Genomic DNA, 5233 nt, shown 5'->3' with positions numbered 1-5233 from the left:
ATAGTAAGTAAAGGGTGATTTCCTTCGAGCTTAACCAAACGAGATAAATGATTGAGTACTCATTTCACTTAGTTAAAATATCATTTATACAGGGTTAAGTGTTTTAAGGATAAAATACATTGTAAGTTGTTACGGTAATTTAGTCCCTTTACAGTGTAAATCATCCATATAGAGGATCATTGATCACATTAGGATTATAACAATGGATAACTAATGATGTGTCTATATGGTGGAACATATAGAGCATTCTATGTTGGAAATTATTTTACCAGGATCTTAGATCTACTCACAAGTATGTTTATTAACATCCTAAATAAGAACTTTCTAAAACGATAAATTAAACACATATAAAGTTTAGGAAACCTTACATTGGGTGCAGCGGAACATAATGACTCCTTCCGTTCAGATATCTAGCCCTTGATTCCTTTCTGTAGCAGAGCATTATCAATATCTGAACCTGGATCTCTTTCTCTGAATCTTTGATGCTAAAACTCCTTTTGCTGAATGTCTTTCTTCACGATCTTCCTCACTATGATTGAGGTATCACTTGCTGTGCGTGGGCATTACTCATACACTAAGAATTTCGAAATTCAAGAGGGAAGAGAAAGAAGAAGTGGCAGCTAAAGATAGGGAGAGAGAAAGGCTCAGATTTTTCTCTGAAGGAAAAATAGAAAATTTTAGTGTAATTTTCCTGAAGCCTTCACTATCTATTTATAGCATTCCACTAGGGTTAGGTTTGAATTATTTGGCATTAAAATAATGAAAATATCAGTTTAAATTTCCTACAAAAGTGGCAGGCCATACACTTAGTGGATTGGGCCTTGCTTTTTGCAATTTTGCAATTTTAACACCTTTTGTATCTGATTTTCTCAAAAATGCCAATTTCCTAATTCAACCATTTAAATGCCAATTCTAACTATTTAATAACTATAAATAATTATTAAATAATATTGTCATTTATCATATTCATTAATTGAACCATACAAAGTATCATAATTAACAAATATGCCCCTATAAACTCTTTCTTTACAATTTCGCCCTTACTTAGTGAAAAATTCACAAAAAGACATAGTCTAATTTGAGAATTATAATTGATTAATCAAAACCAATTACATGAGTCTTACAAGCAATATTATCTCAACTAGTGGGGGGACCATGGGTCTATATAACCGAGCTTCCAATAAGTAGATCAAGAATTTAGCACTAAAATTCACTAACTTATTAATTCTTCGTTGAATCCACGCATAGAACTTAGAATTGCACTCTCAGTTATATAGAATGCTCTATATGTTCCACCATATAGACACATCATTAGTTATCCATTGTTATAATCCTAATGTGATCAATGATCCTCTATATGAATGATCTACACTGTAAAGGGATCAAATTACCGTTACACCCTACAATGTATTTATTCCTTAAAACACTTGACCCCGTATAAATGATATTTCAGCTTATGTGAAATGAGTACTCCACCATTTATATTCGTTTGGTTAAGCTCGAAGGAGATCATCCTTTGCTTACTATTCGCCAGATAGAAGCTATAGATTCCATGTTTATGATAGCGCTCCCACTCAATTGCACTACCGTGTTCCCAAAAAGTACGTATCACCCTGACCAAAAGGTAGGCTTAACTAACAATTCAAGGAACACGAATAGCCTTTCAAGATTGAGCCTAATCATAACAGGATTAAGATCATTTGATCTAGGATCAACTAGGCGATATTGTCTTGAATAGATTTTACGGTAAGTTTAATTAAATCTAAGTCAAAGTTCAATATCGGTCCCTTCCGATGCATACTCCATGCATCCAACCTGAGCTTTACTTTAACCAATGTTCTGGAAAGAACATAGCACTTCTCCAAATGCAAGTAAACTCTGTTGTAGATTATCATATCAGTAAAACCCTGTGTCTGATAAATCTAGGAAACTTTATTCACATAGTCATGTTTACTTTCCAATGTGTTGACGGCACAATAAACAGGATCAAGTATGTGAAAAGGGTTTCAGATGAATTTATACATTATGTACATATCCATGCAACATTAAATGTTATTTCTGATCTATATTAATAAGTAAATCTGATTATATTGAAATGAGTTTTATTTAGGGAATAAAACCCAACAAACTCCCACTTGCACTAATATAAAACAAAAAGTGCGTTTCAAATAATCTCAACACCTTGATATACAAATCAAGTGTAGTAGTAGTAAACTCCTCGTAATAGGATCTGAAAAGTTGAATTAAACACAACCTTTTCTCCACCATTACTCTTCCTTTAATCACAAAATCATTGATATTGTGAAATTCCTCTCTATATGTCTACTCTCTTGGGATACTGGATTCTATACCTTTGGCAACTACTTTTGGTTAATCAGGAAATTAACACTAGTAGTTTAAGGCAATTTGGAATGGTGCCAAAGATGTATAGAACTTTCCTTAGACTGAATAAGTACCTTTCCTGCAACTTTAACATTCAGTCCCTCTCTGGTAGACCTAGAGACTTCAGATAGGTTTTTACACTTCTCCAAAATCACTATTCCACCCCCAGAGTAATCACCATCTTATTAGAAAGATTTTCTAGCACAAAGGCAAATTTCAAAATCTGATATGGTGTAGTCTAAGAGTTTTAAACACACCCTTATAGACTAACATATAGTTCATCTTCTTAATCTTAAAATTTACTTGATTGTCTTCCAATGTTCTTCTCCTGGATTAATCTGATACGTACTCATTACTCCCACTCAACAGCAGGTGTCTGGTCTAAGGCATACAAAAGCATATCTAAGACCTCTCACTGTTGATATAAGAAATTCTTTCATGGCTTTATCTTTTCTGGAATAGTTGAGACTTTTCCTTAGATAAATAAAATCTATGTCTAAGAAGTTGTGAAGCTTCTATAGATTGCCATTAGAAAGAAAATGCTTCAGCATCTTACTAAAGTAAGTTGCTTGCATTAGAGTAAGTAATTACCAGGTATACCACAAGCCATAGGTTTAGATAAACTCAAACCTATAATACTAGGAACAGGAAGTTTTGTTAAGTCCATTGAATAGACTTATAAACGAAAATTTCCTTTTATGTCCTTGTAATAGAAAACTTTAGGTTATTCCATGTGAATGGATTAAACCATAGTTCTATTGGCTTTCTTCTTAGTTTCTTATCTTGACAATCCATTACTTGTTTAAACTCACAATGGATTTTAATCACTAGTGTCTCCCAAGTCATAAGAAGGTGAGTTCCTAGAAACTCTCCCACTACGACAAGGTACCGTGAATTATGTCGAAGAAAACTAAATGGTATTAACCTCTTTGGTTGTGACAAGACAACAGAGGCAGTGGGATCATCATATGTAAGATGATAGAACACTTTTGGAATCAAGAAAAAAAAATATCTCCTTTATTTGTTACTTGTTTTCAAACTTAGTCATTATCTTAGAAAAGTAGTATTTGTTTGAACAAACACTTTCTTATCTATTGACTATGGGATGGTCCACCCCTAATCACTTAGAATAGCTAACAAACAATGGTTAACAGTTCTAGCTTTTCTTAAGATTTTGATTAGGTCATCCATGAATCTAGTAATGATTTACATTAAGTATACAACCATTACATCATTCTGAAATTGTATTACCATTGAAGGATTTAGGCAACGACTAGTAACTAATCATCAACATGCAACTCGAAATTTCTGGGGAGGTAAGTTTGGATATAATTCAAAAATCAATTTAATGATCTTTGAACTGCATATCTACTAACTATTTCTCCACCCCTATCAGTTCGCAAGATCTTTAACCACTTACCTTAATGGTTTTAACCATTGCTAGAAATTTAAGAAATTTTAAATTTCTTTGCATAAGGTATAATCTAGAGTGATCGTTTTAAGAATACAACGAAAAACTCATATCCACCCCTGAATGTACATCCATCTGCGAATGAGATGAACTACTTTCAGTGGATATAGGCATATTAACTCTTTGCAGAGATTGATCTTGTCAAATCCACTATGAACAAGATACAAATGCCATAGATTAAGAAAAATGTGGTAGTGTCTATGATGACATAGGTTTAGTTACATCAAAGAGTTCTTAGAATACTGCAAGTGGATCCTGGTCACAGAATACCTAACTCATATTCCATACAGTTTTAATCCATTAATAGAAGATGGATATCAAACACTTGAGAAAGTGTAACTGTATTGTATTCTGGAATTAGAAATATAATAAAATTTCTGTTTGGATTCTAAAATTAAAGTCAAAGACTTAAATTTATACCAAATATTATGAGTAATTCTATCTTGGACCACCACTACTAATACAAACTCTAAGCCAGATTTGCCCATACAAGTAGGAGATTTCTAAGATTGAGGATTTATATCAATTGGGAATAGAATTTCGGGATTATAATCATATGCGTCATTTAATTTCTTAAGAGAAAATATAGAATGACATGAAATGATTTATAGACCATTCATCCAATGATATATTATGGAGCTAATTCGAAATGAATAAGCGAAGAGGAATTAGGATAATTTCGATTATAAATAAGAATCCAACGATGCTTCGATTAGCGAAAGTCAAAGTAATCTTATTTATGTAATCTTCTTGTTTCATATTGTAAAAATACTAGTCTAAGGTGTCATCAATTGATGAACAGCTAGATGTCGCATATACAATATTTATCTTTCGAGATCTAACACTATTATGTATGTCTAATGGTGAAAATCCACTAGGGATTTATCTCATTAGATAAACAAACATGTTGGACCAACAATGAAGATTCGAAATTAAACTACAACTTAATAACAGAAAATAACATGGTTCAATATAAATTCATACACAATTCAGAAATTATAAGCATATAGCAAGTAGGAATGACAAGTGAAAATACTAAAACATACAATCCTAAATAATTTCCAAGGTTTTTCAACAAACTGATACAGTGTCCCGTTTAGGCGAGAGTCAAAGCATCATCCATTGAATAGAGTTGTCAGCTCATCTAAAATGATAACCATTCTAGCAACCTTTTATTCGATCAAGATTGGAATTCAGCGTTGTCCCGTTTAGGCGAGAGTCAAGGAAATTCTATCTTATGAGCTTCCACCATTGTTTCATAATTTGCAAGTCAAGTATGGTCGCCACCATTAGGGTGATCTATACCATACAAAACACTTACAAACTACTTATCATGCGAGGTTAAACGGTGCGAAATTGCTAATGAACGTTCCTCCATTA

This window comes from Cannabis sativa, chromosome 3 (assembly GCF_029168945.1).
Source record: "Cannabis sativa cultivar Pink pepper isolate KNU-18-1 chromosome 3, ASM2916894v1, whole genome shotgun sequence".
Classification (NCBI taxonomy): domain Eukaryota; kingdom Viridiplantae; phylum Streptophyta; class Magnoliopsida; order Rosales; family Cannabaceae; genus Cannabis; species Cannabis sativa.
Note: the sequence above shows the minus strand (reverse complement) of the source record.